Genomic DNA, 18,093 nt, shown 5'->3' with positions numbered 1-18,093 from the left:
TGGTAGAGCAGGACTCTTTTCTGCTTCCTCTCTCCATACGTAGGAGAAGACTTCTGGGACCAGTTGCTTCAAGTCATATGAGAGAATGTGCTGGGAGCTTACTAAGAAATGTGCTTTTTAAAAATTATTCAAATTTAGACTTACCAGCCAATGTGGCAGAAAGCAAAGGATGTCAGCAAGTCTTATTAATATGCTGATGCTAAGGCTTCAGAAGTGTACAGAATGCCCATTTGGATCAGGGCTAAGAGCACAGCATGCAGTTGCCATGGAAACGTGGGGAGGCCATTAATTAGCTATCATACGAAATCTTCAGGAAGAACGTGGACCTCAGCAGCTTTGCCCTCCTCAGAGGCACGGGGCACAGCCCCAGTGACCCCACAGTCATCCTCCCCTCCACAGTAGCAATAGCAACCAAATCCTATAGCAGAAATCTTCTTGCAGGCACGAGAGGCAGGTGAGCAAGGACAGGTAAGGGCAGGATGGGGCAGAAGGACGGGGTAAATAAAGGATGGATAAGATTTCCCCTCTTTTTCCCCATTCCCAGGAAGCCTCTTTGCTGTTGCAAAAGGAGCACAGGAGAGAGATGCTGCTTTCAAGCCAATGAGACTTTTGCCAGGGACCTCAAAAGAGTGAAGAGTGACCACAAGGCCCTGACTAACTCAGTTAGTGGTGTTACAACTTGTGTGGGTGAGCTGCACTTGGGATGACCGAATGCCAATGCTTCCTGGTGCCGTCCTGCTCCCCAAAGCCATCTCCGGCCTTGCTAAGCCAGAACTTCCTTCCCCAAAGGAAAATGCGGGCAATTAAGAAAGGCTTATTGGCCTCTTGCCCAGCCTCCCTCCAGAGCCAGAATCTACCTCCAGCCCAGGCTGTGTGCGTGTGTTCTTGTGATAGCTGTGAGGGACTTTGGCTGCCATGTACAGGATGTTCTTTTTAGCCCACTTGCTGAAACGCCACTTAGGAGAGCATTTGGCAGATGGCATCTCCTGCACCAGGGTCCATCAGGAATCCCAGCCCTGCTGCTCAGCTCCCTGTGCTGGAGAAGAAATGCTGAGTGGCAATCCAAGCCATGTGGTCCTGTCTCCAGCAAAAGCATTTTCCTTGATGAATCAAAAAAAAACCTGAAAAAAACTGCACAAGCATTAGATGTTGCAGTCAGTTGTCAGAAAGCAGAGACAGAGGAGGGTGGAGGTCTCACTGCTAGAGAGAGATGAGACAACGCATAAGGAAGTCTACAGGGACACATTTCCATGTTCTTTCTACCTTGGAAAGTTTGAAATGGTACATGATACCTGCCAGACTCAGTCAGACTATGGTCTGTCTTGTCCAAGATCCCTTCTCTAATCCACCTATCAGTTTCCACCCCCTCACAGGTTCTTTGCAATTTCTTCTTCCAGTAATCTTTTTTTTTTCCATAATCTAAAATTACCTTCTGTTAATATCAAGATTATTATTTTTCTGTAAATGAAATAAACATGGAAAACAATGAAGATAAAAAGGTATATAAAAAAAACTTGTTGGAAATGTCAGCCTCTCCTCCTGAATTGTCAAATTCTGACTCTTTTCCTGATCAAAGATGAGTGTTTGGTACAAATATATTGTTTGACCAAAGATGATTTTCCTTTTGTGTAGCAAGAAAAAAAAGTCCAGTCAATTCCATTGGGAAACCAATCTGACCACACTGGGTTGTATTAAAACTTAGCAGGTCACAGGAGATGGGATTAAAATCTTAGAGATGTCCAGTACCATTTAATAAATCCAGATGAGGCTGGCAGAGGCGATACAGGATCTAAAGTAGAACTATACCTTTCTGGTGCATCAAGTGTAGTACAGATGGGACATACTAGGGCATCTAACATGGCATGAGATGCCCTCTTTTAGGCAATCAAATCCTGTCTATAATAGATGGGAAATGGAAATGGACAAGCAACTGGCCTCTTATTTTCAACACTTTCAGCAATTCACCTTAGCGCCTCAGCGTCCTTCTCCCTATACCTCTTAACTCATTTAAGCAGGAGGTTCCTGGGAAGGTGTGATGCCATGCTGACTGGCAGGAGAGGGCTATCTTAGTGACACCACTGCAGCAGAGCTGAGATTCATGTGCTGCTGCACAGAAACAATCCCGGCTACACCACGTTGTGTCCTCATCATTAATGTTTATCTCCAGGCCAGTGCAATCATTGAGTGGTCCCTACTGGCTTCCAATGCTTGCTTTTCTCAGAGTGGAAAGTTAACCCATGGGAAAGACCTCACATAACCCTGTCACTGGTCCCTCCTCAAGAGAACCAAGAAAGATATTGTTATAAAAAATAATCATTTCAATAGAATCTGTGGAGGAGCAAGAAGAGCTGACTAGGTGATCCTGACCAGATGCAGACAGTCACAAAAGAAATTGGAGTACTGATATCACAGTTGAGGGAGTCCTCCTTTCCCTCCCTACACCCATCCTGCCTCTTATCCTCTGCTCTTATCAGTTTTGCCTCAGTAATGGAAACAAAACAGGCTATTTAATATTATAGATAGAACACAACACACAAGTACAGCTTAAAATAATACTTCAGTTCCACAGAGAAGTTCAACCTGATTGAACTGAACAAAGAAGTAAAACAAAATGGGAAAATCACAATGACTCACTCTTGTTGTGTCCACTAAGAATGTTTTTGCCAGTGACACATTGCTGTGAGATGCCTTGATTTTTAACAGCACAGTAGCTTCCAGTAGAAAATGGACAACTGAATTATTTTGTCTTAAAATATAAAGGAGGTCTAAAAAAGAGAAAATTAAAAGCAAGGGTTTCTGATTGAAACAGGTGGGGTGCATACTACTTTTTCAATACTTGAGATGACTCTGCTTTGAATATAACCATCTGCCATTCAAATTGTCCAGAATATAGATTTGTCTAAACAGGAAAAAGAGTTCATCTGGGATGATTTTACAAAGTGCTCATAGATCTCCTTGAATAGGGTGTGCCAAGGAGCGAATGGTTAGTTCCAAGAGGAGCTGAAGGTCAAGGCTTCTCAGAGGTGCTGGCAGGAACACAGGAAATAAAACCTGGATTATAGTGCTGGTAAATTTAAGAGAGGAAACAGACTTAATGTGACATCATGAAGACAGAAACACAACATATATATTTCTGTTATATATACCTATATATGTGTATGTTATTTATCTATTAACCTATATCTATTATAGTGACAACCTTGAGATCTTGAGGGCTCTATTAAAATTCAGGTCTCATTGTGTTTGATGCTGGGCACAAACATAATTAATACAAGCTTGTCACTTATATAGCCATGACACACAGAGTCTGGAGCTACCCTCAATTTACAAGTGGGAAATGGAAGCCCAAGATGGACTGAGAGACCAGCCTGTTATTGCAACGTCTGCAAAGAACAGGGACCAGAGTCTGTCTTGACTCTCAGTCATATGACCGACCATTGTAAAGAAGAGGAAAAGGAGAAAGGATCAGACAGGAAAAGGAGAAAGGATCAGACAGGAATTGTTATTCCAGGAATGTTTTTGATTCCATCAACAGTTCGCAGGGTCTGGGTGTCCCACTCTCACATGCGGTGATAGTGACCTTGAGAAAGATGTACAAGTGTAAAGCTCTGCCATGGAGCAGATTCTGTTACAGTCTTGTGACATCCCAAATGCTCAGGTCAAGTCTGAAAGAATTGCCTTTGCCCGATCTGATGTGAATAGAAACCACTAATAGAAATTTTCTAGTGATTCAGTTTGTTTTCTAGGGCAGGCTATTTGACAGAGTGCAGCATCCGTCTCTTCGAGATTCCTCGGGTTGTGTAGTGGTGTAATTTAGGACTGAATCTTGTTCTGCAATGTGATGACAGGTTCATATTATTCAAATGCCATGCGTCTAACTACTGAGATCTAGATTTTAAACTTCTCTACAACATTTAGACTCAGGGTTCTGTAAAGATTCATTCCAGGATGAGAAGGCAAAACTGGATATTGCCTGGTTTGGAATTAGGCTCTATTTTTGATCTTTCTGTGGTTTTACAAGCTACTCAGCCAAGGGAGCTCATTCCTGACTTACTTCTGGATACTTGAGAACTATCTCCATATTTTCGGTCTCTCTTGTTAAGAAAATCTAATGTTCATTGCTGAACATCAACTCTGGTGAAGACTAATGCAAAAGGTTCAGCCAAAACATGCAGCCCGCTCAGAAAAAGCTTATGCAGATAAGAAGCCCTTATGGTTTGCTTTGAAATTCAGTAGACTTGGGTTTAGAAGGATTAGTGAAGGGCTCAATCCTGCAAGGTGCTGAGCACTGTGGATTGCAATACTAAGTGTGTGCATGTGTGTGGGTAGATGCATGAAAGTCAAAGGGATGGTTCAAAACCATATAAGTTAAGATCACGCCCATATGTTTTTCTGGTTCACATTCAGAGCTCTCAATAACTACATGTGTTGAACTTGGAGGGAATCCCAGATCTCAGGAACGTAGAGGCCCAGGAGCCCAGAGATCAAAAAGCAAACTGTATCCTGACTTACTTTTTAAATCTCAGTGGCTGGCTGGGTTCAGTAAACATATGCAGTTACACTGGAGTGTATACAGAGCCATTTTGCCCAAGATGAACACTTGCACTGCACCTTGGTGCAGCCAGTAAAGTACACAGAGATGTCCAAATGAACACAGATTACATCACTTCTTAATGAAAATTAATATCTCTGGTGTGGCACCAGGGGACCTCAGTCATGCACCAGGACCCCAGAGTGGCTGGCATTTTACTGAACATAACAGAAAGGCCTCATTTCAAGGAGCTTCTTAGAACAGCACTAATTAAGGGGAAGATACATGTGGCACCAGCTGAAGTTCCCAACAGGCTTTCAAGGGTCAGTCCCATAAAGGTGGATGCAACCTTCATGTACTCTTTAAGGTGTTTTTTTGCTGCTCTCTCTTCCCAGGGAATGTTGAACAGGAGCCATTGCTTTTGCCATTCCACCTGTTTTCCCATTTGCAAAGTGCTTTTTTATCTCTCTGGTACTCTTAACAGGGTGAGCAGCCATCAGTTTTGTGTGTTGTTAAGACCAACGTTACTCGAGTATTTGTTACAGGAACCAGCTAATGAAAATAAAACCCACCAAGTTTAGAAAAAAGAATAGAATAAAAGCCAACTAGAGGACAAAGAGATGAGGAGCTTCTGCTCCAAAAAGTATTTATAAGAAACAAGAAAGAGGGGAAGAAGCAGACGTTAAAATGCCCCAGTCATACCTACCCCATGCTAGTGCTGTTCAAAGTCTGTACCTGGAGAAGCAAAAGTCACCCTGGCGAATTTAGGTTTTATTTCCAGGGTGAAGGCAGCTAAGGAGCCAAAAACATGTGTCTACTGTGTGCTTACTTTGGTTACCAGTTGTAGAACAGCTCAAATTTCCCTGAAATATCAGGTACTGGCAAGATATTAAACTCCAGGGTACCCAGTTGTTCTAACAGGCCTGGCATATCCTACCTTCCTGTGCTCTCCTGTAAAACAATAATGCCATTTCCCCCATCATTATGCATCACACATCAACCTGACTGTTCATTAACAGCTCTGACCTGAATCTGTCACTTTACAACAAACTCCTTTAGGATTCCAGGTTTACTGCCATATAACTGCTTTATTATACATGGAAGGCTGTAATAAGCTGATTAAAAAACCTTCCTCTTTTTTTTTTTGAAGACTTAATATGTACTTTTCTGACATCAGATAAGTACAAAATAAACCTGAAACATCACCCAAAGTGCATTATGCAAAGAAATCTGTCACTATAAAAAGCATCAACCACACAGGGCTCCCTGCACCGACTACTCTCTGCACTGCCTTGGCTGCATAAGAGGGAGTCCTGCTGTGGCTACTGTTAATTCTTCAACAGCTTCGAGTCAAACCTCCCTTTCCATGATTCAGCTGGTGAAAGACACTATTCCTCTCCAGAAATGAAGTTTTCTGGAACAATAGTTTCATTGTGAGGAGAAAAGTTCTAAAACGAAATGAAAAGTGTCGTTCTCAGTGTTTAGGGTGAAAGGCAACATCCCAGTGTATTGCAGCTCAGGAATTTCAGGAGGGCCTTCTTGAAGGAAACTCTCTGGTAAATGATTGAAAGAGGCTATTCCAGTGAGGGCTTCTCTGCTGGATTTTGATTACTTTGTACCAGCTGAGACAGAACAGGCCAAATGCTAAAATGGAAGTGAAGTGTTTCAATAATTTCCCATTAAAAATGTCAACAAAAATTATATTTTGCTGAATTTGCATATCTCTAAGAGAAAACTGTTCAGCTGGGGAAAAGAAATTGGTCAGCTCCATCGACAGAGCTGGGCTAATGGGGTGTGAAAAGCTGGCCTTGCTGAGTGCATGTAGACCTTTCTTACTGCTCCTGAGAGGACCCAGGAGCTGCCAGGAGGAAGGAGTGATCCCCAATTACTCTGCCTCCTGTCTACACAGCTATAGTGTGCTGAGCCAGACATGGCTAAGGGTACATCGAGCCAGTGGGCTGGCTCATATGCTTACATCGGCTTAAAACCCCCCAGCCAGATCTTCAGGCCACTCCGTGAATGCTGGCGTTGATCACACTTTCCATCGCTAAAACTCCGTGGAGCGACGGAGCCACGTCTGCAATGCACCCCACAGCACCCAGGTTTGCTCTTGCCCTCACGTGGCTTCCCACTGGCCCAGGAGATTATTTTATGTGCATGCTTTTTCAGCGCAAAGTGCCTGAGGTAGCAAGAGAGCTGTGCTGCAGCCCACGGGAGTGGTGCTCTGATAACGGGGCACAGAGGATGTGCGTTGCTTACTCCAGGACATGCAGCGAGGGTGTATGGTGGCCATGTGCAGGAGTAAAGTCTACTCTGACAGTGGCGAAGAACTGTTGATGATGGAGAGAACCAAACTTGGTATAGATATGGATATCCAAAATAGGCCCCGGAGCAAAATATTCTGTAAACTGTGCATGGCATAAGACTTGCAGGGAACAAAATGACTTGCTCCAAAAAGACTAAGCCATCGTGTGGGATGTTATTGCCCAGGGTCCAGGACCTTGAAGCAAAACAGTGGCACATGTGGCCAAGTCAAACAATGTTTCTGAGAAATCGCAGGCAGAATTATGATGATCAGCTGGAATATTATAAGGCAGGACTTTAAAGAGAGAGATGATACTTTGAGTATTACCTCTAATCCATTGATAGTAGCAGGGTTTTATAGTGTGTTGTACAATCAGGGAACAAAAGCCCCAGATATTTCTATTAATCAAAGACCATCTTTTAAATCAGTTATTGGGTTTTTCTTCTTGTTGCAATCACTAGCCAGCACAAACTGAATTACAGTGTTCTTTCTTAAGCGACACGGCTTGCTCCACCTTAATTAGTGCAGACCAGTAGAGACAAGGTGAATAAGGTGAACATTAGATGCAATTTTATCATTGATGTTGAAAAGGCAACCAGACCTCAACTTTTCTTTCTGTAAGTACATACCTCCCTTTTGTGAGATGATCAAGAGCACTACCACTGGAGGAGGTGGGCAAAGCACCTTTCAGGACTAATAATTGTGCAGGATCCAAATCTTTTCTAATGAAATCTTCTAAAACCTTTACAAAAATTCTACCAAAGGCCAGCTTGCCTAAGAGACCTATAATTACAGAGGACAAAAGAGAGATAAGATGAGGGTTATCAACCTGCTTCACATAAATAGGACCAATTCAAACAAGGGACCTGAAAGACAGGGACATGGAAAATGAACAAGAGCGAAAAAATCATACTGCTACTAATAAAAAAAGAACAAGGATCAATTTCTTGAAGAAAAAAAATCATTTAATTTTATACAAACAGTAAAGTGTACACACATTCTGTGATTTCCCAGAGGTCTCCTGGCTGATTGTATTTTCTTGCAAAACTCACATCTTTACACACTGCATCCACAACTCCTATCTCAGCAATACAAATCGTGCATTCAGACTGCAGGACATCCCAAGAGATTTATTCCCTTGATGTTGCTCTTCCTCTTTCTCACGTTTGAAAGTCAAATACTTATCTTTTGGCATCCTCTGTATTTTGCTCTGATCCTTGAAAGAAAGGAAAATCCTTTCTCGTTGCCCTCACTTTGGAAAACCACTGAGACAGAGGCTCCACGGTCTTCAATGAAGTACCCAGGGAAGATGCAGCAACAGTCAGCTGGAGATAGCAGACTAATCCGGGATGGGAAAATGGTTCCAAAAAGGTATTTTCCCCAAACTGTGGCAACATGTCAACATACGGAAATGTTCAAAAGTCTAGTATTGGGGGGGGGGGGGGGGGGGGAGGGAGGAGGCAGAATATTAATTCAAGTTGAGGAAGACACTAGTTTCCAGATCTTTTCCATCGCTTCTAGAAAACATCCGTGCTAAATTCACAGCTGATACAGTATGGCATAGCCTAATTTATGCCTAAGCACTTTGAGGAATTGACCCTGTCTAAGAAGAGAAAGAAGAAAAAAGTGTCTCTGCATAGTACCATTTACAGTACATCCCAAGCATTTGTCTGCATCACTAATAGGGAATGTCTGTGGGAAGCATGTTCTAAGTTCATCCTTGTCTAAAGGTGTCTTCCTTCACCTTAATTTGCCAGGACCAGCGTCTAGACATGAAAAATGAAGGTTTTGATTCCGCCTTGTTGCTGACAAAGTGTGATATAGATAATTAGTAAAAGTGTGGGGAATAGTGTGTAGAAAGGACCAAAAGTGAAGATAAAAGTCCAGTGATGTTCATTCCTCCCATCACAAACACACACACACTTCTCAGGCAGCTCTACTTGCATCTGCTGCTTCCAGCATGGAGATTTGTTGCATATTACTCTGGTGAAGGCAAACAAATCATGAATCAGCTTTTACATCCCAGTTAGGGAAAGAGGATGCGAGTCAGAGGGTCTGTGTGAGCTACTCAGCCTGGGTCAGCTTCCAAAAGGTACAAAGTGCCTCTTGAAAGGATCCAGGAGACCCTCAACTCCTGCATTCATCCCTAATGCATCACAGGCTCAGGTCTGCAGTGGATAAAACCCATAGGAATCATCTGGCTGGTGACAACAGTGAAGTAAGTGGGGTATGAGCACCAAAACATTAAGGTGGAGACTCAGCCACAACCAGCAAGACTCCAGAAAGGGTCATGTTCCTCCTGCAGCACTCTGCCTAGTGCCCTGCATCTCTCCCCATGGATATTTCAGCCAGGACAACATCCCCCAGGCAGAGAAGCACTTATCAGCCTGCAGGTCCCCTGGCCCTTTGGAAGTTAACCTCTGGCTTTTTTTCACATGTACCTGCCCGTGGAGGTTCAGGTCTTCATCTCTCCCACTTAGGACAGAGGTGAGAGGACAGCAGATGAAAGAAAAGGATGAAAAACAAACCAGAATGTGTGTATGTGGGGGGGAAGAAATATTCACCTGGCAACAACTGAAAACCTTCTCAATGTCCATATGGGAGCCAGACTCTCTGAGGGATCCACAGTGATAGCTGTAAGGACAGGAGGTGGGAGAAAAGCGGGAAAGTCATTACACTGAAAACTCACTTAAAAGAAGTAGGGGAATATGGGTCTGAGCCAGGCTGCAGCTCCCACTACTGCTGCTGTGTTAAGCAGTGCTTATCATTCTCTGTAGTTCAGGGAGCTTTCAGGTGATTGCTCTAAAAATACCTTATCTGCAATAGTTAAAAATAATTTCCTTCTTTCTATTTATTGACCTCCCTCTTTACCTGTATGACCTCCCATATCCAAACATCTCTCAAGTATTTAAAAATAACAATCTCTCTTTCTTCCTTCCCAGCCTAATTTGATTAGTTTATACAGCTCTATTTAATTGGGTGCATGTGGAAAATGAAGAGCTAAAAGAGGAGCTTTGCATTTGCTTCTGAGTGTGAGACTCAAGTCTGATCTCACAGGAGTGAGAAACACTACTTGCACATTGTCCCTGAAAATGTTTTGGGTGATAGAGACACAAACTGCTCTCTGCTGAGTTACTGTTTTGGTGCACTGATGGTCAACCGTCTTAGGAGGAAATGTGCTTAGGGAGAGAGAAATACTTCAAACCAAGGGAAATATTAGACCGAGCAGCAAATTGCAATGACTTGCATTGTACATGGATTCATGGCTGCATCTTATTCCAGCTGCAGCTTTTTCTTGGTGTGGCTTCTCTTGTATAGCTGTATGCAAAAACCAGCCCTCAAGGTGCATGGGCAGTTTAACGGGGCCAGAGTCTTCTTGGATATTGTTTAATTGTTGCCTGTCATGGATTGAAGCGGGCATTGATTTATTCGTTCTTGGTCTTCTAACTGTGACAAGAAGCAGTCTTGTACTCAGCAAATAGGATGAATGCCGTAACACTGTCACTTCAGACTGGCTTGTCTCTTCAAGCTGTCAGAAGTTTTCTCCCAACATTAACTTATGTAAGGAAGAAGACTGTGCTTGTGGGACTCCACAGTAGTAGGCACGGAAGGAAGGCTGCTCAGGACGCCTGTCCTGGTTTGATTTGGAAAAAAATCCTGACGTATTTAGAAATACATTGTTCAGCTTTTGCTGGAGACAGGTTATTATTTAGCAAGAAACAGCATTAAATGCAGGGAAAAAAAGTCCAGCAGAATGGATACAGATGCACTTCATTTAATTTAGTACTTTCATGCTTCTCACTTCATGACTGGGGACACAGAGAACAGCAGCCACTTTGTGCTGCAAGCACAGCTTTTTATAAGGACTTTGCAGTACCTTCTGCCCTATTAACACTTACTGTATTCTACTCCCAAGCTTAATTATTCATCTTATACCCAAAAGTGCAGCTATGATTAAACTGAAGAGCAGTTAGGCATTCTCAAATGGAGGTGATGCTGCAGCACTGGAGAGAGGCATGTTTCAAGGGTATGAGTTTGTCCCTCTCCCCTGCCCAGATCTTTCCTCCACTGAGCATGGCCTCTGTGTTCCTCCACTGACCACTCTTTAAAGCACCTCTCTTCATTTCTCCCTCTTCCTCTCCCCTCCCTGTGAAAATCACATCTTTATAGCTTTCTTGTGTCTTTACCTTTCCCCTCTGCTGATTTCCCTCTGCAACTGATTTTTTTCTATTGCTATCTGCAGGCTTGGATGAAAGCCCATTGAAGACAACTGGAAGCTTCTTACTGATTGTTGGAGACATTGCTGACAAGAGGAAACATTAAAGACAAAAACAAAAAGTTAACTATGTCTTTCTGCCTGGGTCCTGGGGATAAGTTAACAGGCTTTCATTTCTCTGACCCCATGTAACTTGAGCAAACCATGTCAGCACCCTCTTGAGGGACAAAGATGTGCAAATCCCAGGAGGAAGCACAAAATGGTCCTTCGAAGGAGGCATCTACTGAGATGCCTTCCCACTTTGCTCTGAATTTTGGAAGCAACTTGAGACAAATATGGGTAACAGCGAAGGTGGCTGATTTCAGCCACGAAAAGGTTAGGCTTCTAGTTGAAACTAGTCATTTAAGCCATAGAAAGGGAGACCGTTACCTTCAGAGGATGAGTCATCCCACCCACTTTAGACACTGTACATAGGAATAGATGACTCATTCTCTGGAGATGCCTCCCTTTCTCTTCACTGTCTGTAGAGGAAGGCTAGATCACTGGCTTAGACACCTGAACTTATACATGCCTAAAACTTAAACTTAAAATTAATCTTCTTTCTGTTGAAGAAGACACAAATATTACCATGCTGCACAATACTGCACTGTGATGGACACCAAACTACTGCTGTTGTATGATCCTGTGAGTGGATCTGTGGGATGGACCATCCATCTTGTCCTAACCAGGTCTGAGTAATTACTCCGCACCAGTGAGTCACCCCAGGTGCAAGATGTGGTCTCAGATGAACTTTCCTGGGAGACAGCAGGACTTATTACTGTATTTCCTGACCGTTAGGTAATGGGTGAGCAATGAGTCCAGATTGTCTTCAGAAACCCCTTTCCTCTCCTTTGCCACCCCATTTGGATGTTGCACACCATGCTCTGTGATGCCTTCTTTCCACTGAGCTTCTCATCCTTAGCCCTGATTCTATTTCGATATCTCCGACAGGTTTGACTTACTGTCGCCGACACTACCAGGACATCCCAAGATTCTGTGGGCAGACGGGAGCTGAGTACAAGACCCGGTCTCATCTTCCAAACATGCTAGGCTAGTTATGGCCAGACTTATTGTGTCAGGGTGGAAGTACCCAGTCCAGCAATTAACAGGACTATTGGAGCATGGCCAATTTTCTGGAGAGTGAGCATGACAGCAGTGTTGAAACCTTCCATTTCCATAAAGCCACATGACCAGAAGAAATTTAGGACTTGTTCTCGCTCATAGCTTCTCCCTTGCATTTTGTTGAGGGCTGCATCAGTACATTCATTTATAAAACTGACCTGAAGACAAATGCGCACAAGCTTTTCTTGCCTTCCCACTGCTATCTTGGAGGCAGGGCTCCAGTTTTCAACCATATGACACAGCGAGATAAGCCTTACAATAAAAAGCAAACAATGCAAGGCCAGCCCCAGGCCTCCAAGCCACGATCTCCGTTTGTTCAGCATTTTCCCAGGAGCTTGTAGGCGATACCTGTGAGTAAGGCTGAATACAGAGAGTCAACCTTGCTGAAGCAAAGAGCACAGCATTCTGGGTTATTAATCCATTTGTCTTCCAGACCTGGGGAAAAGGAGTTTGCTACAGGAAGTCACAAATGGACCGAGTTTCCTCGTCTCAAGCCTGTTCCTGTTTCACAGAACCACCAGCTTGGCACCATCGTGGCATGAGCACCAACTTCTGGTGAGAAGAGAGCAGAGAAAGAAATGCGAAAAAGGGATGTGTTAGTGAAGCTATTTTTGCAACAGTCTCCAGCTCCTTACTGCATTAACTCCAGATCTCCCCTCGACACTATTTTCTTCACTGTTCATGGTAGGTTGAGGGTTTTTTTTCAGCACAATGTTCTAAGAACATTGCAAATTCATCAAGAATATCCCCCCAAATTAACAAAACAAAAACAAAAACACAGTTAAGACTGTCAGAAAATTCACTTTTAGGGTAAACTATATTCTCTATGGCATGGTAATACAATATGCTGTTAAAGTCTTTCATTCAGGAGGGAATAAAGGATATTTGAGCATAAATGCATTATCCACAATCCACAATAGCACAGCCTATCCCCCTGTGGATAATGCTATTAGTGCTACATTTCAAATTAAAAAGCATATGCTCTTCTTCTTTCAAAAACAAGGGAGTGCTGCCCACTTCCTTCACTTGACTAAAAACAAAAGCTTTTAAAGTGATAAAACAGCATTCGTTTGATAAAAACAACCATCTGCACCTGATTTAGCTAAGTGTTCACATTTAAAGACAAATCACTGGCTGGGGAAAAATTAAATACATGCAAAAAAGTTTACTTGTTTTGACCACAAACTGATACTCACTAACCCTACCAATATTAGCCCCAATTCTAACACCAAATTGTGACCCTAAATAACAAGTCTCAATCAAGGGCTCTGTAAATCATTTTACTTACAACTCCCCAAGCAAACAACTCCCCAAGCTAACTCCCTTCTCAACCTATTAGTCTGTATTAGTTAAAGTGGGTTGCTTATTAAGTTTTTTATATCTTCAGAATAATTTGGAAAGATACCAAAGTCTTAATGTACCACATTTCCATAACGCAACATGATATTAACAAACATCAAACTCCATCAATGATCTGTGCAGCAGGCATCCTTTAAGCGTGTAATTAAGATAACACAAGATACCATCAGCCGCAAAAAAGAAAGTGGGGGAGGGAAGGCAACTGCAGCTTTCTGAAGAGGCCGAATTGAGATCGTCCCTTTGAGGTCAGGACACAGCAGCAACATGGGAACAGTGAAAATGCCGTTCTGATCATGCATTAAACTGAGATGAACAATATGTTGTACCCTAAGAACAACAGCAGCTAGCACAGCCAGAATGGAAGATGGATAGCCAGGTACAAAAGCGTCCCTCTGGAAATGGTCATGCAGACCCTCATGGAAAAGTCCTCAAGTATCATGACCTTTCCTTAGAATTTTTAGATCAATGAGGCATATAATCATGGTAACAATATCCAGATGTTGGAGAATGCTCTTCATCAGTAGATCTCAAAGGCTTTGCAAAAGAGGTCAGTACTTTGACTTCTACACCGGTTAACTCGATTGGGTTGACCCCTACGCCATCCTGCCAGGCACTCCCGCACAGGCTGGATGTGCATGTGCAGCCGTGTGTGTCCTGGCAGGTGCTAACAAAACGTGCAATAGTGAAACCTGAATCATCACTATTATCCTCATGCGCTTTCAAGAATCACCCAGAGTCCCATCTACTGGGCTATTCCCATTGGGTTTAGAAGGAGCGAAGCGGAGAAAGAACTTTCTTTCCAAAATGTTCCCATAGGCTTCAGGAAGTATTTGTGGCTGTGCACAACTCCTAATCTCTTCTCACTGGTAAATAGCTGGGTATTTTCATATCAGAAAGTGTGGCTGTGGTTGCGCCTCCTGTTCTTGCTTCTAGCATAGCTGAAAACATCCGTACATGACTGAACATGTATATTTAGCTGTTAAAAAAAAAAAACAAAAAAAACTGGCACATCCTGATAGCAAGTTTATTTCCCACCAGAAGATTCTATCCATTTGGGCAAAACTTTCTGTATTCCCAGACAGTAACAAACAAACCCAAATATATATTCTAAATAACATCAGAGAGGGGAGATTACAAAACACATTCTGGATGCACAAGTGACTCTGAGCTAATAAAACCCCCTCTCCTGACTCACAGCCCCCAGTGTCAGGCAGAAAAGTAAACCAATTTGTCACTGCTGCTGCCTAGCGCCAGGATAAAAGTGTGTGCTGTTCCCATTCCTTTGCCAGAGGTCACTGGATACAACGTTTCAAAGACTGTCTGAAGGAAAACAAATGAGTGCAAACAATAAATTGCAAGGAAGATGCTCTGTCGTGACTAGTATGAATGGGGGGGGGGTGATATCTTCTGGGGGGAGCAGGAGAAAAAAAGATGCACGCGATTCATCCAGCAGAAGACTACTTTAATCATTTCACAAGGGGACGGCTGGTTTCAAGGACAAATGGATAACACATGTTTCACTAGGGCCGATAGTGAGATAGTGAGTATCTTTGAATATACTGCTACAGCAACTAAGTGAACTAGTGTCCTTGGGCAGCTGCTGAGGTTTAGGAAAAGCAAAGTTTTGGACAGCACTTCAAGTCTCTCCTCACCAGAGCAGGGTGCCTTGCTGGGGAGCACTGCCCCCCCGTAGCTGCAGTCTGGGGCTGCAGAGTCCTGCTGCTGTCCCCGATACGTTCCTCTTCCGGACCTCTCCCTTCACCGAGGCGGATGGACGGACGTCTCGGTGCTCTTCTCACGCCCAAGGTAGAGGTGCTCCTTGGTGCAGCGGGGCAGTAAGAGGCACCACAACCTTTTTTACCCTTGAGTTGCTGCGCATAGTGACACTTCAGCTGAAAAATGTGGGATTGGGCTTGCTTTCCTGTGCAGCTTGGACAAGTTTATTTTACGGGGTGATAAAATGAGGTCCTTCTTTTGATATCCTCAAGTGCATAGGGACGGGTCCATCGCTGCCAATGTACACCAGCAGTGTATGCACAGCAGACCTCTAAAGACGTCTAGAGAAACAACAGCATGACAAATGCCATGTTGGCTGACCACCAAAACTGGGAAAAAAGCACTACAAAGCTGGAAGTCTTGCAAAGCAACAGCTAGATCTACAAAGCTAGTCTCTGTCTTCTACCAGGAATGGACCGGGAACAGGCTGAGACAGCTGTTATGTGATGAGCAAGGGATTGCAAGAGTTTCCTAAAGGAGTGGAAAAAAAACCCTCAGCTCCCCAAGTCTGACGTGTCCAGCCTGGTACACCACACTGAGTGACTTTCCATGCTCGGGGTCACGCACATCGTACCTGTGCACTGGAATGATTAACATCTAACAAATGGTTTATTAGGCTAATTTTGCTTCTTTCTAGTTTATTAGACTCATTTCGCCTTTCTGTGAGTTATCCACCTACAACTGAGATCATTAATTCTTCGGATTTATTTGCCAAATATTTTTTTCCTGGAATTATTTTTCTGTGTCATAACGAATTGTAAGCTTCTGCAGGTTGTCTTTTTTGCTCTGTGTTTGCAGTCCATCTAGCACTTTGATTGGGGGCACACCATACCGCTGATATATATATATATATGTATTATATATATATATAAAAAAAGAAAAATAGGCAGTGCATTGTTAGTACTCTGTATTCCATGTTCATGTTGTGCTGGTTCATTCCGACAAAACCCAAAGTTCGCATGCTGTGTATCTCTTCCCCTGATTTCATCTATATTTTTCTATCAAAGCAGGTTGCTAGGGCTAAAGCTTGAAGACAAAAGAAAGCTCCCTCTAATATTCCCAAGTAGTGACTTCCAAGCATAGGAAAAGGAGGTTCAGCCACTGAGCAAGCAAAAGATGTATTAATTACACTGTTATTTCTGGAAAATGTTTTGAGGTATTTTCTCATTGTTATTTCGTTCCCTTTTGTGGAACGCCTGTGCCTCGTGACCCTACCTGACATTCTCACCACCATCCTTGCTCTTTCAAGGTATCTTTTATTGCCTGGACAAAGAGAAAAATATATATTCGAATGTGGCCATGAGATAGGCCATTGCTAACACATCTATCTACAATAGAAAAAGACATTGCAGAATAAAGACATCATTGGTATTATCAGGGAGCCAGGCGTGGGCAGTAAGGACTGAGCTGTTATCATGCATTACAAGGATTAAAGGTTGCCAGGCTTGACTTTGGCCACATTAGGGCAGATTCTCAGCTGGTGTAAACTGAAGCAACTTCCATGAAAAAAACTGAACTAGGTCTATTATATCCTGCGACTTCATTGCAGTTAAAGAACACGATGGAGAGAGATCTCGAAGGTCATTAAGTCCTGTCCCCTGCTATCTCAGGCAACTGCACCACACAGTCGCACCCGTAAACTGATCAAGCTTTATCATAAAACTAATCAGGCTGTTTGCCACCCACTCCTCCCGCTGGAAGGCTGTTCCAGTACTTCACTCCTCTGCTGGCTACAAACCTCCTTCTAGTTTTCAAACAGAATTTATTAAACGGAATCCATTTTGATTTGCTTTCTGAATGCACAATTTAATCCATCCGGAGGAGGAAAGAGAGGAGGGAGGGAACTCTTTGCATTTCTTTTATTTCACAAATCTGGGAAGCCTTCCCCAGGTGTAGGAAGCCAACCGCATGGATGAAAGAGAGCGATCAGCTTTCAATCCATACCTTTTCTTCTCTTTATGTGTGGCATGCAGGTAATGTCACTGCAGCTGCTCAGCTTTCCGTCCTTTCATTTCAGTCTCTTCTTCAAAGATCACCTTCTCCCAAGCAGAGCTGTTTCCTCAGGGTTAGACTTATCCCAGGACAGTAACTGACAGGGAGAAAACATCTATATAAATTGTGTGTCCAAACTCTCAGATGAATCACAGGAAACCTATGGGACATTCTCTCAGAAGTGGTATACAGGACCACTGGGCCAGACCTGAACATAGCCAATTCCTGTGAACTGCACAGTGAGCAGTGGGATGGGTCACCAAAGCCTGATGCATGCAAAATCTTCCTCTCTCTGCACAAAAATGAATTCCCTCTGGATAAGATTTTCACCTTGCTGAATCTGAAAATATCAAAGGAAAACTGTTTTCTCAAAGAAAAATTATAGTCAGTCTAACAAGGAAGATTTCCCAAGAGGGATGTGATGAGATGAAGGGTGATGAGATGAGAGTTCACTTCTGCACTTCCATTTGTCTGCAGAAACTGGCCATTGTTTTGGCTAGGGTTTTCAGAACCAAAATGACAGTGATTAAAAGATTCATTTAGTTAGCTTATGTTCCTTCCTTCCAGGCATACTCTCCCTGGAGGAGTTAAACCGGGAATCCAAAGAGGCTTCTGACAGTGGGGAACTCGGTGGAAGTGAGGAGAGCATATTGCAGGAGCTGCAGACGTTGGGAGATGGTGGTTTGAAGTGAGGGAGCAGGAGATGAGTGCAGTCTCTGCCCAGCCACAGCCGGCTCAGCACTCTCAAGGCCC

The sequence above is a fragment of the Dromaius novaehollandiae genome, chromosome 20 (genome assembly GCF_036370855.1).
Source record: "Dromaius novaehollandiae isolate bDroNov1 chromosome 20, bDroNov1.hap1, whole genome shotgun sequence".
Lineage (NCBI taxonomy): Eukaryota > Metazoa > Chordata > Aves > Casuariiformes > Dromaiidae > Dromaius > Dromaius novaehollandiae.
The sequence above is the reverse complement of the archived record's forward strand: the minus strand, read 5'-3'. Positions refer to the sequence as shown.